Source organism: Pongo pygmaeus, chromosome 16 (genome assembly GCF_028885625.2).
Source record: "Pongo pygmaeus isolate AG05252 chromosome 16, NHGRI_mPonPyg2-v2.0_pri, whole genome shotgun sequence".
Lineage (NCBI taxonomy): Eukaryota > Metazoa > Chordata > Mammalia > Primates > Hominidae > Pongo > Pongo pygmaeus.
This window is the reverse complement of record NC_072389.2, coordinates 39,878,975-39,900,731: the sequence shown is the minus strand read 5'-3', so window position 1 is coordinate 39,900,731 and position 21,757 is coordinate 39,878,975. Positions and strand designations below refer to the sequence as shown.

The 21,757-nt window shown below is 39.3% G+C and overlaps 1 long non-coding RNA gene across 1 annotated transcript in view; it reads right to left on the bottom strand.

Moving 5' to 3' along the window:
- LOC129014249 (uncharacterized) overlaps positions 1–21,757 on the bottom strand; it is a 57,583-nt gene that overhangs the window by 29,984 nt on the left and 5,842 nt on the right. The window contains exon 2 of the long non-coding RNA XR_008494177.1: positions 5,493–5,654. This is a non-coding gene — a long non-coding RNA (uncharacterized LOC129014249). The remainder of the gene's footprint in view (positions 1–5,492; positions 5,655–21,757) is intronic.

Sequence of the window (21,757 nt, the reverse complement as noted above, 5' to 3'; positions counted from 1 at the left end):
CCAAGTTCACTTTGGGGCAGGGTTTTAGCATTAAAATGAAGTGAAATTTGGCTATTTACACCAAAAGTGAACTACAGGACACAAAGAGAGTTTGCACATAACCTTTATATACTGGCTGAAACTGGCTTATGGTATTCAGTTGAAGAGAATGTTTATAAGGCAGGTCCTCTGCCCAGTCAGAGTTGTAGTGATCTGGGTTGTAAATCAGAGTTAGGAGGGGGTCTGATAGCTCTTATTATTAAGGAGTTTAGCAAGCTGTGGCCAAATTCTACCAGATCAGACTGAAACTATTCCCAGAAATGGAGGAAGAGGGACTCCTCCCTAACTCATTCTATGAAGCCAGCACCACCCTGATACCAAAATCTGGCAAAGACACAAAAAACAATAAAACTACAGGCCAGTATCCCCACTAAACATTGGTGCAAAAATCCTCAGCAAAATACTACCAAATCCAACAGCACATCAAAAAGTTAATTCACCATGATCAAGTAGGCTTCATTCTTGGGATGCAAAGTTGGTTCAACATAGGCAAATCAATAAATATGATTCACTACACACACAGAATTAAAATAAAGAATCATATGATCATCTCAATAGATACAAAAAAAGCTTTCAGTAAAATATAACATTCCTTCATGATTAAAAACCCTCCAGAAACTAGGCACTGAAGGAACACACCTCAAAATACTAAGAGCCATCAAGGACAAACCCACAGCCATTGTCATACTGAATGGGCAAAAACTGAAAGCATTCCCCTTGAGAACTAGAACAAGACAAGGATGCCTACTTTCACAACTCCTATTATTCAACATAGTACTGGAAGTCTTAGCCAGAGCAATCAGGCAACAGAAAGAAATAAAAGACATCCAGATAGGAAAAGAAGAAGCTAAAAGATCTCTCTTCATAGCTGGTATGATTCTATACCTCAAAAACCCTGACGACTCCACCAAAAGGCTCCCGGAACTGATAAAGAACTTCAGTAAAGTTTCAGGATATAAACTCAATGTACAAAAATCAGTATCATTTCTACACACCAATAACAGCCAGGCCAAGAGCCAAATCAAGAATACAATCCCATGTACAATGGTCACAAAAATTTAAAATACCTAGAAATACATCTAACCAAGGAGAAGAAAGCTTTCTAAAAGGAGAACTACAAAACACTACCGAAAGAAATCACAGATTACACAAACAAATGGAAAACATTCCAGGCTCATGGATTGGAAGAATCAATATTGTTATCATACTACCCAAAGCAATCTACAGATTCAATACCATTCCTATCAAACCACCAATGCCATTTTTTCACAGAAAGAGAAAACACTATTCTAAAATTCATGTGGAACCAAAAAAGATCCTGAACAGCCAAAGCAATCCTAAGCAAAAAGAACAAAGCTGGAGGCATCACATTACTGGACTTCAAATTATAGTATAAGGCTACAGTAACCAAAACAGCACGGTACTGGTAAAAAATAAACAGACACATAGGGCAATGGAACACAATGGAGAACCCATAAATAAAGCTGTACACCTACAGCCACCTGATCTTTGACAAAGTTGACTAAAATAAGCAATAGGAAACGGACTCCCTATTCAATAAATGGTGCTGGGATAGCTGGCTAGTCATGTGCAGAAGAATAAAACTGGACCTATACCTTTCACCATATATAAAAATTAACTCAAGATGGATTAAAGATTTAAGGATTTAAATGTAGGACCTCAACATATAAATATCCTAGAGGAAAACCTAGGAAACATCATTCTGGACATTGGCCTTGGGAAATAATTTATGACTGAGTCCTCAAAAGCAATAGCAACAAAAACAAAAATGATGAGTAGGACCTAATTACATTAAAGAGTTTCTGCACAGCAAAAGAAACTATCAACAGAGTAAACAGACAACCTACCAGATAGGAGAAAATATTCTCAAACTATGCATCCAACATCTATATTCTAATATCTAGAATATAGAAGGAACTTAAACAATTGAAGAAGTAAAAAACAAATAACCCTATTAAAAATGGGCAAAAGACATGAACAGACACTTCTCAAAAGAAGGCACACAAGCAGTCAACAAACATATGAAAAAATGCTCAACATCACTAATCATCAGAGAAATACAAATCAAAATCATAATGAGATACCATTTCACACCAGTCAGAATGGCTATTAGTAAAAAGTCAAAAGTTACACATGCTGGCGGGGCTTCAGAGAAAAGGGAGCACTTGTACACTGCTGGTGGGAATGTATATTAGTTCAGTCACTGCGGAAAGAACTTAAAACAGAACTACCATTTGATCTACCAATCTTATTACTAGGTATATATCCAAAAGAAAATATATCATTCTACCAAAAGGACACATGCATGCATATGTTCATCACAGAACTATTCACAATAGCAAAGACATGGAATCAAACCAGATGTCCATCAGTGACAGGTTTGATAAAGAAAATGTGGCACATATAAATCATGGAATACTACTCATCCATAAAAAAGAATGAGATAATGTCCTTTGCAGCAACATGGATGCAGCTGGAGGCCATTATCCTAAGTGAATTAACGCAGGAACAGAAAATCAAATACTGCATGTTCTCAATGACATTGTGTACTCATAGACATAAGGTTGGCAACAAAAGACACTAGGAACTACTAGAAGGGAGAGGGAGAGAGAGAGGAGGGATCATTTGAAAAACAATCAGGTACTATGTTCACAACCTGAGTGACAGGATTAATTGTACCCCAAATCTCAGCACCACACAATATACCAAAGTAACAAACCTGCATATGTATCCCCTGAATCTAAAATAAAAGTTGACATTATATTTTTAAAAAGTAACATAGATTGTTAGAATTCAGAAATGAAATCTCATTTAGAAAGTAGAGAACAGATAAAAATAATGTTTAAACATATAGTAAAATTTTTATATACATAAAATTATATAAATAATTTATATGTTTATATTTACGTGTAAAATGTATATACTTATAAATTTATATAAATAAAACAATACTCTATAATCATTAATATTACTATATTTAAATATATTTATATACTTATATATAATATATAGTATACATTGTACATACACATGTGTGTATGTGTGTGTGTGATGTGCAAGAATTTGAAAGACAAGTGTGGAAATTTGGATTTGATATGAGAGAATATGTGCTTTTACTCAGGAATTGATGACACTTCCTGAGAAGAGAAGTGGCCCACTGGAATGATGTTTAAAGGAGGCGAATTCCAGCATTTATGTCTAGAATGGTTTAGTTAGTGGAGATCCTTACGGAACAATGTAGTCCAAGAGCAACTAGACAATTTAGGTAGCACAAACTCTAAAGGCCAAGAATGTAGAGCCAGATTCTTCTTTGTCTTCCAAAGGAGAGATTGATCTAAATCGTTTTATGAAGCAAGAAAGTGTGACTATATGATACAGGGTTTAAAGAGCTCCATTGGTAATTACCATGGCCTTACACCACAGGGCCTAATCAAGAAATCTAAACTGGCTTTCTGAATTCTCACTTTAGAAAGCGCTTTTCACACCATTTGAGTCTCCTTTGAAATTGAAGGAACTTATTTTAAAACTGTGTAACTCTTACAATAAAGAGTAGCCAGATTCCCTTTTATATCCATTACCCTAGAGTGTCAATTCCATTGTGTTATAATAACTGGTTTGACTTTAATATATAAAAGGGAGCTCCATCATTGAAACATAGTATAAGGATCCTAGTTTTTAAAAAGAAAACTGTAGGTTGGTAGGGATGGAGTATCCATCAGAAGGAACTTGATGAGTATTTGCTCTAAGTATACATCTTAATAGGAAGATATAAAAAATAAAAATATATGTATATCCAAACTGGAAGAGAGTGAAGCATGATACAAAGACTTTAAAAATCAATTGCAGGGCCAGGCATGGTGGCTCATATTGGCTCATGCCTGTAATCCCAGTACTTTGGGAGGCCGAGCTGAGAAGATCATTTGAGTCCAGAAGTTCAAGACCAGCCTGGGCAACATAGTGAGACCTTGCCTCACCTCTACAAAAATAAAAAATAAAAAAATTGGCCAGGCATGGTGGGGCATGCCTGTGGTCTCAGCTACAGGAGGCTGAGGTGGGAGGATCCCTTGAGCCTGTGTGGTGGAGGTTGCGGTTAGCCAAGATTACACCACTGCACTCCATCCTGGACTACAGAGTGAGACCTTGCCTAAAAAAAAAACTAATAAAAAAAAAAAAATTCACTTCAATAGTCAAAGGTTGGACTGAAGTTTCCATCAACCTGGGTCTTCGCAGAATTAGAGTAACCAGAGGCCCCTGCAGAGATGAAGCATGAATGAAAAATAAATTGCTGTTATATTAATCACTGAGATTGTGTTTGTTACCACTGTGTGACCTAGCCTATTCTCACTATTATCCTCAGCTTTAGATATTCACCTCCCCAAGATTTCACTTTTTGTTAGGGCCCTTAGGTTATTTTATGCCAGCTGAATAATACATTTAAAATAATAAATGTGATCAGGTGTAGTGGCTCACGCCTGTAATCCCAGCACTTTGGGAGGTGGGCAGATTACTTGAGGTCAGGAGTTCGAGACCAGCCTGGCCAATATGGCGAAACTCCATTTCCACTAAAAATAAAAAATTAGCCAGACATGGTGGCACGTGCCTGTAATCCCAGCTACGCTCAAGGGAGGCTGAGGCAGGAGAATCACTTGAACCCGGGAGGCGGAGGTTGCAGTGATCCAGGATTGCACCACTGCACTCCAGCCTGGTGAGAGAGCAAGACTCCATCTCAAAACCGAAACCAAAAACAAAACCCAAAAATTAGCCAGGCATGGTGAGTGTGCCTGTAATCCCAGCTACTTGGGAGGCTGAGGCAGGAGAATGCTTGAACCCAGGAGGCGGAAGTTGCAGTGAGCCAAGATCGTGCCATTGCACTCCAACCTGGGCGACAGAATGAGACTCTGTCTCAAAAAAAAATAATAATAATAATAATAAAGTTACCCAGAATTTTTATTTCACTTGAGAGGGTTCTTCAATGTATCCAAAGTGCCATGCTATCAAAAATAGAAGTCTCTTACTGGGTAAGGTTATTCCATTTTTTGGAGGGAGGGGAGTTTAATTTTCCTTTGGCATATGAATGAAATAGAAAATACATTTAAATTTTCTCTAGTTACATTTTGTAGCTTCAACATATATGATGCTAAGAAAGTCAAAATGAAGGATTTTTTTTCCCGTGTACTTTGCTTTAGTCCATGGCTAAAGTTCACATCCTAACCTGGCTCATCAGAGAATTATATTACCTTTAAAACTTCAAAAAAATTAAGATATAATTTACACACTATACAATTCACTCATTTAGAGCATACAATTCAATTGTTTTTGGTATATTCACAGATAGATGTAACCAACCATGAGCACAGTCAATTTTAGAACATTTTTATCAACCCCCCAAAAAAACTTTGTATTCTTTAGCTAATACTCTCCTGTTCCCCTACCTAGAAGGACTTTGGTGGGATGGTCTGGTTGCATATACCTTCTTTCCAGGGAAGAGTAAAAATACCACTTTCGTTTTAATAAACATGGTGGCTTTTGTCTTCCATTGCAAGGAAAATAATCAGAGCCTTTGCCTATGTGATTCCACATTGAGCTCCTTCCTCCTGTCAAAAGACAAAATTTGAACAAATTGAGTTTAGTGATAGAATTGGCTTTTATTAGTAATTCATGAATCAGGCAGCACCCTATCTATGAAATTTAAAGGTGCTCTGATGAGCTGAGCAGAGGAGGTGAGCTTTATAGGCAGAAAAGGCTGAAGAAAGCAGAAACAAGGAACACAACACAGATCAGTCATTTCAAAGCTACTTTCTTTATGGGGTTAAAGCAGAGGAGACTTTCTTATCACGCCAGCTGAAGTTGACAGGGCACCTTTGGACTGCTTGCTGTGAATCTCCTGTTTCCTTGAAAAACAGGCCTGTTTGAAAGTTCAGTGATTACATAGCACCCAGCACAAGTGACTTACTCCATTCTGGTTTGGGCTGGTGTCGGGGCCTAGCACAGAAGTTCAGTCCAAAACAACAGTGTCCCATAAATTTTATTTCATACTCCTTCTAACAGAGAATCTTATTTGCCAGAAAAGACTTCTCAAGACACCTCATCTAAGATGACCTCAACTCCACCGCACTATGTTATCTGGGTTTGTCTCCTTCATAGCATGTGTCACATAATTTTCTGTGAGTGTTTATACTTTATCGAGGTGTAATTTATACACAATAAAATGTGTTCATTATAAGTATGCAATTCAATTAGTTTTGACAAATATATATAATTTCCATCCCAATCAAAATACAGTACATTTTAAATCACCCCCCATATTGCCTCCTGATCCTCCAACTTCAATCTTCTGTACCTTAACCCCGGACAATCCTCTATCATTGTAGATGAGTCTCGTCTGCTCTGGCATTTCATATTAACCATAATTCAAGCTATTTGATTGCTTATCTAGTTTGTTTTTGTCTCTACTACTGGCCTTTTTTTCACACCATGGTTTTCTAGCACAAAGTGTCTAGCACAGAGCCAGGCAGTGCCAGAGTGAACGAATCCAAAATCATTCTATTTATCAGCTTTGATTTTAACAATGAAGGCACCTATATATTTGAAGGGAACAGTGAGGACTTTATTGTGAGGGTTAACACACAGGAATCTCTTATGTCTGCCTTCTTTGCCCTCACCTTTGTCATCACAACAGTGTCAAAAACAGCCTTGAATGAGAAAGGATGTCATGACAGGGGTCACACTCTTTTACCTTTGGGCACAATGTGTCATCATTTTAAACAAACATGTTGAAATAGTCTGATTTAATTGTAACATTTTAAAACTTTGATCTTTCAACTTAGTAGGATAAAGATGTTTCTAACGGCATCTTGCAAATCATACTCTTGATAACGGGACAGGAGATCAACTCAAAGCACATCCCACTTCTGAAAACACACTCAAGATGCTTGTGTTCTTCCAGCAATGTCATGGCAGCCCTGTTAATTTTGATAAAAGATTTATCTTACTATAATATCATCAAACCTTGAATGATATCTATAACTGCTTTTCTCCAAAAGTGTTTGAAGCCTGTGAACTGGCACGTGTCTTTCATGCCTTGGGGAGGGAGGGCTCAGTTGGGCATGCCTCCTTCACAGGTGGAGAAGCTGAAGTGGAGGCGACCCCGGTACGAAGTGATTTTCCTCGCTTCCTTTGCACGCCTTCATTTCCGGCATGGCGGTCTGTGCATTCCCCTTCAGCTGAAGTTCTAAATCTCTTTTTCTCTCAACTATCTAGGACACATGAGAATTAACCTACTCATGTAGATTACAGGGCCCAGCCCTCATTAACCTTAATATTGAAAGAAATACAGCTTTTGCAGTTGGAGAAGTGGAAATGCCCTTTCACTCAGCACAAATACCAACATTCCCACGAGCTGAGGAGATGGGCTTTTTAGGGAGTAGTTCATCCAACACAAGCCTTTGTTTCTAGTCAGTGAAAATTTCACATATATAATACCTCTGGATTTGTGGATCCCTTTTTAAAGCATTTAAAAATGACATCCCTGAGGTTCTTTTATAGTAGATCTAAGTGCTGTCTGTTCTGTATTTTCTTTACGTCTTTTGAATGAATAATTTGGTCCTGAAATTCTCATCTTCCTCCCTAGCAGGTACTGGATTGCTACTTGTTGAAGGACTGAACAGCTGACACTTCATTCTTAAACACTGAAGTCGAATGAACTCTAGACCTTTTCTTTTCCAGGGATCAGGCTCTCTGTTTGTGCCCTGCTTTTCTAGTCTGATCTTTGCTTTAATGGGATTTAAGTGCTGAGTGAATCTCAGCCACGTCTTTATCCCTCCTCTTTGGTAGGTGTTGCTTTTGTCAATGACATTGGGTTTAGGGGGAGACTCACCCTATGGGTGGTGAGAAATAAATGTCTGTTGCAGAAGCCACCAGTCATGGTATTTTATTATGGCAGCTCAAGAAGACTAATGTTCTCACTTCCACTGAATTGTTTTCTTTATTCTTCTCATCTCCCATTTTCATTCTCAACTAGCATGGAAGTTGTACATTCTATTTCTATTCTTCTAGTGCTTGCTCTTAAGCACTTAATATATGTTTAACTCAACACAATCTAAAGTTAACTTCTCTGCTCTTTCTGTTATGATAGTCTTGTATTTATTCTCACTTCACTCACATTAGATACTTACAATAGATTCTTTTTGAAAGAAGGTTACCTTTCTTTCCTCATAATTTTTTTCCTCACATCCCACTCTGGCTTTAATTATTTTCTTGACTGACAGCTCTGTGTAATTATTTCAGTGACGGTCTATGAGTAGAAAACCCTTTCCTTCTTTGTCTCAAAAAAGAATCTTTATTTTACCCCCCCTCTTGCATATAGTTGGGTATCTTGGCATAGGAAAATAACTGCAAGGCAGTGCTTATATCTGAGTAGAGAGACTACTGGTAGTTTTCCTTATTTATGTGCATATTCTAATTTTTCTATGCTGAATATTATTTGGATAATTTAAATTTGGAAAATTTAAAAGCTGCACAACAAAATGTGATAAGACATGAATACTTTGATCACTGGCTCATCGAATCAGTGCCAAATCCTCATATATTTTGATTATGTTTCCACAAAATTTTCTTCAAGAGAACCATGGAAGGTGATGCTGTTGCCATGGCACCATAAAAGTAGTCCCCTTAGATGTTCAAATGGAGGAGTCACATCGTTCTGGGCTCAGGTTTCAGCTCCTCTGGGTTGCATTTATTCGCACTACTTCAATGCAAATGTGCCTTTAATCCTGCTTTCTCTCCTTCCCAGTGGTGGAATGTAGTATCTGCCTTCATGTAAGACTTGAAGCTGGAGTGTGAAAGAATCTTAGCTGGCACCCACTGTACCTGGGAAGTATGGCTACATCCCCTCTCTGCTTTCAAAGCAGATTTCTTTTTTTTCAACATGAGTTGATGCTTCAGTTGGCATTGCAAGCAGCATCTGTTCATGGGATGGAAACCCAGAGCGTAATCCAGGTCTCCTCCAGATTCACCAGCTTTCAAAGGACCATAGTGAAAATCAAATTTCTAAGGAGAGATCACAGCCAGTGACATTGAGCTAAAGTCATTTTTCCAGCTGCTCAGGGAGCTGGTCAGCTGGAGAAATCTGAATTCTCTTCACACAGAACTCAGTGAGTCAATTAGCACACTGCTATTTTATTTTTAGCAGATTGTGTTTGGATTCTTATTTTCTCTTGGGTTTTGGTTAAAACAGTTTTTTCTCTGCTCCTATTACACTGAATCCTGCAGCTGATAGGAGCTCCAAATTAACCTCTGATATTTGTAATCAGTAGATTTCTTTAAGAGAAAAAAGCAACCAAATCACTCCTGACATTGAAATCCATCTGGTAACATGCACCTCCAAACTGGCCACGAGAGATTCAACAGAATGCAGACATTTTACCCTGTGTGTGGCAGGTGTTCAGTATAGATGCATTGTTTTCATTTGATGATGGGCTTATTGTATTTAGGATTTCCTTTTTGGAAAACACCAGTAGATGCTCAACATGAAAAATAAAATTGTGGGACCTCCATATAACAGATGGAGAAGAGAGCACATGCATTTGCTCTCATTCCCTTCAGAAACCTCACTATTATGGTAGCAAATACATTTTTTTTAAGAAGCCATAAATCTATAAGAGCAAACAGAATAGAAAGCTGGAAGGCAGATAGATGAGTGATAATGACTTAGCAGGCAGCTGTAGAAAAAGCTGAGATACAGTCTGTTTCATACAACAGAAATCTGCCAGTCCCAAAGGTTCAGGAACTGGGGCTGAAGAGGAGGTAAGGATGTAACTAAAAACAGGAGGATTGTTTGAAAGTCTGTTGAGGAAGAAATTCAAGTTCTACATCCCCTTCACCACTCCATGTAGACAATTAATTGCCTTTCCTCCACCACAATAGAAAACTAGATGTTTAGCCTCTGGAGAGGGCTTCTGGACTGGGAAAACACTGGCCAGAGTTGATGGTGAGGAGACAGTATTGTAACAGAGTGATTAAGTGACTTTTATATACGGACTATTGAAACCACCAGCCCATTTCTCTCTCCAGGCTTCTAGAATGGTGTGAGCCAAGGCTATAGCCTCTAGGCAGGAGACTGGTAGGTTCTTGCCTGCAAAAATTTAATCTGCCCAGAAGAAAGATAAAAAATATTAGTATCAGGGGTGACTTAACTCAATGACCCATTGTGATATTCTACACTTGGGTTTCTCAACAAAATCTAGTGACCTTTTGGGCAGCATCACTCTTTGTTATGAGGGCTGTCCTGCGCATTGTAAAATATTTAGCAGCATGCCTGGCCTCTACCCACCAGATGCCAGTACTATCTCCCAGAGTTGTGAAAATCACCAGTGTCTTGCCTGCTGTCGAGAACCATAGCCCTATATTGCCCATAGTTGGTAGGTCCGTCTTGTGCTCTCAGATTTCCTATCAGTTTCTTAGTGCTTTATTCATTCCTAAACATGAGTTGACAACCAAAAGTCAGCAGATATCTGAAGAAAAGAGCCTCTAACGTGAAATACAGAGATCAAAATAAACATTTAAAAAAGTTTAGAGGAAAGACAGACTATAAAAGGAGATGAGAACGTCAAATATTATAATTATTATCCTGAGAGCGAGGAAAGACAATACAAACGAACTCTCAGAAATTAAAAATGTGACCATAGATATTTTAAAAATGCAACAAACGAAAAACAAGAAAAAGCTGAGGAAATCTCTCAGAAAGCAGAACACAGAGATGGAGGATTAAAGGAAGATAAAAATTAGAGGATGATACCAGAAGGACCAAGATTCAAGCGATACCTTCTAGAAGGAAAGAACAGAGTAAATGGAGGTGTTGGTTAGAAGTAAATCAGCAACAAATAATTCAACAACTTTTCCTGGAACTGACGGGCATCAGTTTTGTTGTGGTGGTGGTGGTGGTTGTTTAATTAAAGGGCCCCCTTCGTATCTAGCACAGTAGAGGAAGCAAAGATTCACACCAAGCAAAGCATACTATCGTGAGATTTTTAGAATACTGAGGTCAAAGAAAAGATCTCAAAAGCTTTAAAAGAAAAAGTTGCATACACTATTTCAAAAATCAGAATGACTTTGTTTTCAGATGTAACACTGGAAGTTAGAAGACAGTGGAGGAAAGCCTTTAAAATTCTGAAGGAAATGATTATGTAACAGTAGATTGAATTCACTTGCAGATGTGAGAGGTCTTTAAAATGTTCCTCCCATGGACCCTTTCTCAAAAAGCCACCAGAGGAAGTGCTTCACCAAAACAAGAGAGAATATCAAGAAAAAATAAATTACACAGAAACTCAATCAGGCCAGTTTGAAGAAGTCGGAATGTTGCAAAAGATATTTCTCCATGAACATGTAACTGGTAGAACATGATGTATTCAAATATTTGGAGAGGTGATTGAGGCAACAGAGGAAAATTTGGGGTTTGAAGTAGTGATAAGTCCTTAGAAAACCAAGCATACACACAAACAGAAATTTTCATACCAGGGAGAACAGAATTTTGCACAGGAAAGAAAAGAATTATGGAATATAACACTACTAAGTTGTGAACACTGTTTATATAGCTACCATAATATAAACTCTATCTGTTCAACAAATTATATTGTACCGTAGTTATTTTAGGAAGATGGTAGAACCAGAAAGCTGAGGTATGTGGTGGGGCAGGATAGTGCTGATAGAGATAAACACAGAATCCACTTCTTCCATGTGGGCAAGTGAGACTGTGTCTAGTACTTGATATCTCTTGTGGGGCCATACCTGTGTACATGTGCACAGATCCTATTGTATGGATATGGGTTTACACTATACATTCATCTCATGGTTTAATACTGTATGAAACAAGTATTGGCTGAAGCATTAGATTTGTGTCGTGGTTCTTGGCTTAACCATTTTCTTGCTGCATGATTTGAGCAGGTCATTTAATCTCTCTAAGCCTCAGGTTGATCACAAGTAAAATGGGAAATTTTATTCAGTCCACAAACAGTCATTGAGCATTTCCCATGGGTTCTGTGGAAAGACAGCTAGGACATACACTTCTAGACTTCAAGTTCAAGGAGGGAGGCAGACCAGGGAGCTGATGGGATATGACCAGGGTGCTGAGGGAGCACAAAGGAGGAACGGAGACCAACATTTATTGAGCACTTACAATGTGCCGGGAAATATGTCATGTGATGCTCCCAGAAATCCAGTGATACTACTGGCCTTTTAGTGGAGGATGCCGATGCCCAGAAAAGTTAAGTAATTTAACTTGAGTTGTACAGCTAGAAACAAGCGGCAGAGCAGAATTTAGGCCCAAATCTTTCATGATCCCATTAAATTACCTCTTCAAAAACAAGTGCCCTCCCATGGACATACAGAGTAGAAGAGCAGATATTGTAGACTCCAAAAAATGGGAGAGTAGTAGGGGGGTGAAGGTGAATGATGGAATACTACCCATTGAGTACAGTGTTTACTGTTTGGGTGCTGGTTACACTAAAAACTCACACTTCACTATGCAGTATATCCATGTAACACAACTGCACTTGTACCTAAGTCTATACAAATAAAAAATTCCAAACAATAACATGTGGCCCCATAAGGGGCACCAAGCCTAAAGAAGAAGAGGAAGGGTCAGAAAGGATTTCTGCAGAAGGCTGTGCCTGAGGGGAGGGTTAGTGAATGGATTCTGCTGGTCATGGAAAAACCGGGACATGAAATCTCTCACTCCTGGACTGGCAACCTACGGCTGCTTTATTCATAAAGCTTCACTTAGCAAATATTTGAGTGTCTATTACATGCAGGGCCTATGCTAGGTACTGAAGGAAATAAAAGTAAAACCAAAGCAGAACGGAACAAAACAAAAGCAATTCCTGCTCTGGATAGGCTTATAGTCTATTGGTGAGGACGTTTATTATATGGCATGGAAAATTACATGATGGAAGGAGAACCTGACACAAATACACAGGGATGTGGTGGGGTGGGAGCAAAGGAGTCTCCCTAGATAGCTACCTGGCCTGAGCCTGGAGGAAGAAGTAGGGGTTAGGAGAAGGCTAAAGAATAGGCTTCCTAGGCAGAGGGCACAGCACATGTGGTGCCCTGAGGCATACTACCAGTGTGAATTTGGGAAACTGTGGCTAGTTCAGTGACTGAAACTTAGGTGCTCAAGGAGGAGCTGTAAAAGATGAATCTGAAGAGATAAACAAGAGCCAGTTTATGTAAGGCCAAACTGCTAAAGACATGGAAAGTTTTATATTAATGGTGAACCATAAATAGGAGAGAAAGGACTGGACTTTCAATGCAGGACAATCACTCTGCAGCACAAAGGGTGCACGGGAGTGAGACTGGGAGCAGGGAGGCCTGTGGGGAGGCAAATGAATTATTCAGGGAAGAAAGGATAAGTGACCTGAATGAGGGCAGTGACAGAGATGAAGACAGGCAGGTGGATTTGAGAGTGCCACAGAGGTGCTTAGTTCCTGCTAAGATTTCTGACCAAATTCCCCTGACAAAGAACTGGTCTGGAACTTGTGAGAGCAGGGACAACCTATCTGCAGCACCATTTTGTCCACAGTTGCCCTCATTCATGCCATAGCTCCCCCCTGAGGCTACAGCAGGAAAGGAGGCTTGAGGTCAATGAACTGGAGCCAGCCTGTGGGAAAGGTGAGGAAGGGGCATTCCTTGCAGAGGGAATAGCATGTGTTTTGGGGAACTGCACAAAGACCCCTATGGCTGGAATGTAAGGAGTATGTGGCAAGAGGACAGGTAATTAGGCTGGAAAGGTAGGTACAGGCCAGATCTTCAGCAACTTTCTTTATCGGCTTGCTAATGAGTCTGACCTTTCCAGAAGGCTGTAGGAACCACTGATGAAATGCAAATAAGTTGGCCAGATTTCATTATAGAAAGACCATTCCATTAGCAGTATGAAGGATGTTTAGAAGATAAATAGGGAGGCTATGTTGAAAGGCTTGGGCCAAATAAGTTATAAGAGAAGAGAGCAATGAGAATGCTTTTAGAGATATTTAGGGGATAAACAGGTCATAAAGACTTCATATATGGGTGAGGAAGTAGGAGTGGACCTCCAGATTTCTAGCTTGAGCAATTAGGTTATATTTTGTGCAATCAGGCTGGCATAAAAATAAACTAAATAAGGATGGGTGTATATCAGTTAGAGTTCCAGCAGGGAACACATGACTCACTCAGCTGTGATTTTTGAAGAAACTTTTCAATCAAGGAACTTTCTATAGATGTGTGGGCAGGTTTAAGGGAATCAACAAAGAATACTGAGATACCCAAGGTCTAGCAACAGTAGGAAGCTTTTACTAGCCACAGGTTCACAGGGACAAGAGAAAGAAATAGAACTACCTGAATGCTGTGAGACCTGGGCCCATGGAAGAAACTGAAACTAGTCACAAAGAGATGGAGCCAGAACTTCAAGAAACAGGGAGGAGTAAATGCCTGACCTTGCGCCTCTTCCACCTGTCAATCTTCTGCCAGGACTTCCACTTAGCCAAACTCAAACACAAACCCAAAGTTGCAGTCTGTAAAGGTCAGCCTCCCAGGACACAGAGCAGGGCTGAGAATGGCAGAGAATGGATCTGGGGGACGACAGAATAGGAGAGAATTGTGGAAGAAAATAATGAGTCCTGTTATCAATATTTTGGCTTCTAGGCATCTGTGGGGCAATCATGTGGAGCTCAGCAGAGTTCTGGGCCGCAGATAGATAATTGGGCACCAATGTCCAGTTTGATGATGACCTATGTTTCATACTCAAAGATTGTTGGGGAGATTAGACATGATATTAGTGCTTTAAAAAGTGCTCTGGATTAATAGGCATTGAATGACCCTCAGAGAGATTGCAGTAGTTCTTGCAGTTTATACAGCTAACTAGTAGTAGCTTGAGTATTTATTTCTCCAGTAGTTGGCAAGATGTATAAAATTATATGGAAGAGAGGGACAAACAAACAAACAAAACCTGTCTTCTTCGCATAGATTAAACCTATTAAATATCTGTTACACTTAGCACATACGTATCTAAACTTTTTGCTTTAGGTAATTTATTTTTCTCATACAAGTTTCTTGAAGTTTTAAAGACTGTACTAAATGATAAATATCAATTATGTATAATACTTAAGAACATAGTTCCAAGATCTTCTAAATAAAATAAGATATTCTTATAGAAATAACACATCAATAATTAAATAAGTTTTTCCAGGGGAAAAAAGTGCTCTGGAAATGCTAAGATACTAAGATATGAAGCAAACATAAGGTGGTGATATTGTTAGTAATACTATTCTTAGGAAACACACTTTGAATGAAAGGTAAACCTATCCTGTATGATCTGTCCATTCATCAAAAAAGCCTGCGTGGACTCCCGCCCCATCTCATCAACATGCATAAAGCTTGATGGTGTGCATAACCACACACTTCAAAGCAGCCCCTCTTGAGTACCATTTGGAAGGTCATGTACATATTACAGCATGCTAACTCTGCATAGAACATTTTAGGAACTCATCCGCTGTTCTTTCTGGAGCTGGCAAACATGTTTATAAATATCCTCAGTAAAGGCAAACTCATTATTTGAAGGGGAATTTGATTTTGTAAATAACCGAAAGTCACTGGCTATTTAGTGGTCAACACAAGAAAACCTCCCAACTTGTAAGTTGGAGAACCTGAATCCCAGCTCAGAGTTGGCGAGAAATTCCACATGATACAGGGGAAAATCATTTTGTCTCCTTTTAAATCAGACTCATTAAAATATGTATTTTCAGAATCCAATAATGAAAAATAATTGGATAATGAAGCTGGCACAAACAACTTACAGTAAAAAAATTGGGTGTGATTTTTCAAGTAATGAGGATTTTCTTACGTACTAACAAGGGGCCCTGAAGACAGTTTCCAAAGAAGAGTCTCAGAAATTGAGTCATCTCACCAAATTTGGAGAACACCTATATATTCTTAAGGAGACAGCTTTTATTTTGTTCTGTTCAGGATTTGTTTATAAATAGCAGTATTGATCTCCTTAGTCCTATTTGATGATTGTGTCATCTATAAGTAATTTTATTCAAAAGGAATGACCAAAATCTCTGGAAATTCCCAGACATGAATGGCTCAACACGATCTTTATCCTCCAACAAACCCCACCTTCTACCTAGACTTGGCCCTGGCCTTGACTGAACTGTAGAGCTCAGGCAAAACCTGGGTTTCTAAGGGAAAAAAAGGTGCACAGAAGCCCTGGCCTTCCTAATTGGGGAGCCCACTCTTAACTGCCTCGTTAAAGTTGCTAGATACCAGGGGACTGCCTTCCACAATGTGTTTACTGCACCCAGAGAAAAACATGTTTGAAAAAGGCATTGCAATCAGTAATTGCCACTTAAGATTCAACTAATCATGAAGGTATTTATGTTGACCATTATAATCAGGCCTATTTATTTCCTACATAATTACGATGCTTGACGATGGCTCTGAGGAGTCATCTCTCTTATTTACCTGGCAGCAGACAAGGCTAAATCCTCGAGGTGTTTCTAGTCCTCAAGGGAAGGAAGCTAAGTGCATATGGGTGTTACATGCATATCTTATTTTATTACACTTTGCAGACACTGTGCTTAATACAAATTGAAGGTTTGCGGCAACCCTGCATCAAGCAAGTCTAGTGGTGTCATATTTCCAACAGCATGTGCACACTTCGCGTCTCTATATTACATTTTGGAAATTTGCATAATTATTTCAAATGTTTTCATTATTAGCATATGTTATGGTGATCCACGATCAATCGTCTTCGATGTTACTATTACAATTGTTTTGGGGCACCATGAACTATGCCCACACATGCCCATATGTGAACGTAATCTATAAACGTGTGTGTTCTGACTGCTCCACTAACCAACCCTTCCCTCATCTCTCTCCTTCTCTTTGGGACTTCTATTCCCTGAGATACAAGAATATTGAAATTCGGTCAGTTAATAATCCTGCAGTGGCCTTTAAGTGTTCAAGTGAAAGGATGAGTCATACATCTCTCACTTTAAATCAAAAGCTAGAAATAATTAAGCTTAGTGAGGAAGGCATGTTGAAAGCTGAGACAGGCCAAAAGTTAGGCCTCTTGCTCCAAACAGCCAGGTTGTGAATGCAAACGAAAAGTTCTTGGGGCTGGGTAAGGTGGCTCACGTCTGTAATCCTAGCACTTTGGGAGGCCGAGGTGGGTGGATCACAAGGTCAGGAGATCGAGACCATCCTGGCTAAAACAGTGAAACCCCATTTCTAATAAAAATACAAAAAATTAGCCAAGCATGGTGGCACGTGCCTGTAGTCCCAGCTACTCAGGAGGCTGAGGCAGGAGATCGCTTGAACCCAGGAGGCGGAGGCTGCAGTGAGCCGAGATTGCGCCACTGCACTCCAGCCTGGGCGACAGAGTGAGACTCTCTCTCTGCCCCACCCCACAAAAAAAAAGTTCTTGAAGGAAATTATAAGTGCTATTCCGAGGAACATAAGAATGATAAGAAAGTAAAACAGCTTTATTGTTAACATGAAGTAACTTTTAGTGGTCTGGATAGAAGATCAAGCCACAACATTCTTTCAAGCCAAAACCTAATCTAGAGCAAGGTCCTAACTCTTTTCAATTCTATGAAGGCTAAGAGAGGTGAGAAAGCTGCAGAAGAAAAGTTAGAAGCCAGCAAAGATTGGTTCATTACATTTAAGAAAAGAAACGATTTCCATAACGTAAAAGTGCAAGGAGAAGCAGAAAGTGTTGATGTAGAAGCTGCAGCACATTATCCAGAAGATCTAGTTAAGATCTTTGATGAAGGTAGCTACACTAAACCACATATTTTAAATGTAGACATAACAGCCTTCTGTTGGAAGAAGATGCCATGTAGGACTTTTATAGCTAGAGAGAAGTCAGTGCCTAGCTTCAAAGCTTCAAAGGACAGACTATCTTGTTAAGGTCTAATGTAGCTGGTGACTTTAAGTTGAAACCAATGCTTATTTATCATTCCAACAATTCTAGGCCCACTAAGAATTATGACAAATTTACTCTGCTTATGCTCTGTAAATGGAAAAACAAAGCCTGGATGACTGAACATCAGTTTATAGCATGGTTTGCTGAAAATTTCAAGCCCACTGTTGAGATCAGTAGATCTAACAACAACAACAACAACAACAACAATGAAAACAAATAAAACTAATTCCTCTCAAAATATTACTGCTCATTGACATGTGTTTAGTCACCCAAGACCTCTGATAGAGATATACAAGGAGACTAATGTTTTCATGTCTGCTAACACAACATCCATTCTGTACCCCGTGAATCAAAGAATAATTTTGACTTTGAAGTCATACTATGTAAGAAATACATTTCATAAGACAATAGCTGTCTTAGACAGTGATTCCTCTGATGGATCTGGGCAAAGTAAATTGAAAACCTTTCTGCAATGGATTCATCATTCTAGATGGTATTGAGAGCATTCATGATTCATGGGAGGTGGTCAAAATTTTAACATGAACAGGAGTTTAGGAAAAGTTGACCTCAACCCTCATAAATGACTTCAAGGAGTTCAATACTTCAGTGGAGAAATTAACTGCAGACGTGGTAGAAATAGAAGAGAACTAGAATTAGAAGTAGAGCCTAAAGATGCAACTGAATTGAAGCAATTACATGATACAATTTGAAAAGATGTGGAGTTGCTTCTTATGAATGAACAAAGCAAGCAGTTTCTTGAGATGGAATCTACTCCTGGTGAAGATGCTGTGAACATTGTTGAAATGACAACAAAGAATTCAGACTATGACATAAGCTTAGTTGATAAAGTAGTGGCAGGGTTTGAGGGGGTTGACTTCAATTTTGAAAGATGTTCTACTGTGGGTAAAATGCTGTCAGTATTGCATGTCATAGATAAATCTTTTGTGAAATGAAAAGTTAATAGATGCAGCAAACATCACTTTTTTTGTTTGTTTGTTTTTTGTTTTTGAGATGGAGTCTCACTCTGCCACCCAGGCTGGAGTACAGTGGCATGATCTCGGCTCACTGCAACCTCCGCCTCCCGGGTTCAAGTGATTCTCCTGCCTCAGCCTCCCCAGTAGGTGGGATTAGAGGCGTGAGCCACCATACCCGGCTAATTTTTGTATTTTTAGTAGAGACACGGTTTTTCCATGTTGGCCAGGCTGGTTTTGAACTCCTGACCTCAGGTGATCCTCCCACCCCGGTCTCCCAAAGTGCTGGGATTACAGGTGTGAGCCACCCCAAGCCCGGCCTTTTGTCTTATTTTAAAAATTACCACAGCCTTCCCAACCTTTGGCAACCACCACCTTGATCAGTAAGTAGCCATCAACATCGAGGCAAGATCCTCTACCAGCAGAAAAATTATGACTGGCCGAAGGCTTGGATGATTATTAGCATTTTTAGCAATAAAGAATTTTTGAATTAAATATCCATGGTTTTTTAGACACAATGTTATTGCACACTTAAGAGACTACAATATAGTGTAAACATAAAGTGATTTTTTGTTTGTTTGTTTTGTTTTGTTTTGTTTTTGAGACAGGGTGTCACTCTGTTGTCCAGGATGGAGTGCAGTGATATGATCACGGCACACTGCAGCCTCAAACTCTGGGGCTCAAGTGATTCTCCCACCTTAGCCTCCTGAGTAGCTGGGAATATAGGCACACGCCACCAAGCCCAGGTATTTTTAAATTTGTTGTAGCAACAGGGTCTCCCAGTGTTGCCCAAGCTGGTCTCAGATTCCTGGGCTCAAGCAATTCTCCCGTCTCGGCCCCCTAAAGCACTGGGATTACAGGAGTGAGCCACTGTGTCCAGCCTAAACATAACGTTTATATGCACCGGAAAACCAAAAATTTATGTGACTCACTTTATTGCGCTATTTGCTTTATTGCAGTGCTCTGGACACAAACGATCTCTGAGGTGTGCTTGAACTTGAGTATAACCAATCAGCAATGTTAGTATTGTCACTAGGTTTCTTGCATGCACTCTTGCCAACCTCCTCCAATCTATTCTAACTGTAATGCAAATAGATTGAACTTTAAGAAACAAATATCATGTCACTTCCCTCTTACATAACTTCAAATGCTGCACATTACTCTTAGGAAAAATGCCAATGTCTCTATCTTAGCCTATATGGCCCTGCCTGTCTCTCCAGCCTTGTCTCAAACTTCTTTCTCCTTTGCTGTGAACCAGCCAGAGAGACCTTGCAGTTCTTTGATTGTGCAACTCTTTCCTACCACAGGGCCTGTTTACTGCTGTTCCTCCCGCTCAGAAAGCTCTTTTTCCACCTCTTTCATCTGGCTTCCTCTTCCTTTAGAGCTCAGCTGAAGATTCCCTTTCAGTCCCTAACCCTTCCCCAGAAAGTAGGTCAGCCCCTCCCTGCCCCATTCTGCACTCAGGGCTGCGCATCTCAGAGCTATCTACAGTAGTTACTTACCACAGTTTTAAAATTACACTTTACTACTTTAGATTACTTGGTTAATTAATGTTTGATTAAATAGTCTATGCCTCTCTTGCTAGATTTTAAACTCCATGAGGTCAGGGACCATGCTGTTTTGTTTACTGCTATATCTCCCTGGCACATAGTAAGCAAAGAGTAAATCTTCATTCAACAAATGAATGAATGAGAGGGCTAAGATTCTGTATCTGTAAAGATTAAATATTAATGGGCTGGAAGAATTTGGTTGCAGCAGTGCATGTGCACACACAGTAGATATCCATGCACATCTATCAGTTTTTTAGATGTGTACTCCAGAAGGGTAGAGGTGTAAGAGATAATGTGACTAGTTGATAAAGAGAGAATACCATGCTATTAACTCATTCATCCATTTTTTATTCATATTTGTTCATTCAAGTGTCACAAGAAGGAAAATTTGTTTTTATTTGAACAGCTGGCACTATAATTTTCCTTAGGAAGAGAATTGTCTTGGTTGCAACAATAACAAAAAAGGCTGTGGAAAGTATTTGGGTTAAGAAGTTAGTCCTTCCCCCACACCATTCGCTGTACCACCAAGCAATGACAGATTAATACCAGTCTAGACATGTAGTTTTTCTGATCATCTGACTTGTTGTAGAGATAAAGTTTAGCCAAATTAGAGAAAAAAGTGACTAGCTCGGCTCTTAGTGGATTCCTCCTCTGTATCAGTTGTCACAACTTGGTCATTATCATGAACTATACAACAGACATTTTTAAATGGAGGCCACTAACAAGTATCTGGCTCAGGAAATTCTATGCTTTTGATTGAAATATCTATTCTATAGACCCCAGACAGCAGTACTGAAATTGTATTGTAAGCAATAACACATCTGGTTTATACTCTTACCTTAATGGAAGACCATCCCACTTCTGCATAAAATAGAAAAATGTAATTATTGACATCATGACAGAAACGGGGATGCTGGAGCACAAAATCCATGGACCGTTCTTCTTGTGCTCTGAATAAAAGATGTAATCGGATGCAATCATTTCATTAATACACACATGGCCCCGTAATGGGAATACAGAGGACCAGATGGCCAGGAGTAGACTGAGATGAAATGAGATGGGTGTTTGCAGTTTAGCAACTAACTACTTAGCCTGTATGGATTATATTAAGTACATACAGAACCACATGAACACATTTTCAGAATGAAATTTTGACTTTGTGTCCAGAAGCACCATCCCCAGCATGAGGAAAAAGCCCTGCAAGGCTGTTATGCCTGAGTAGT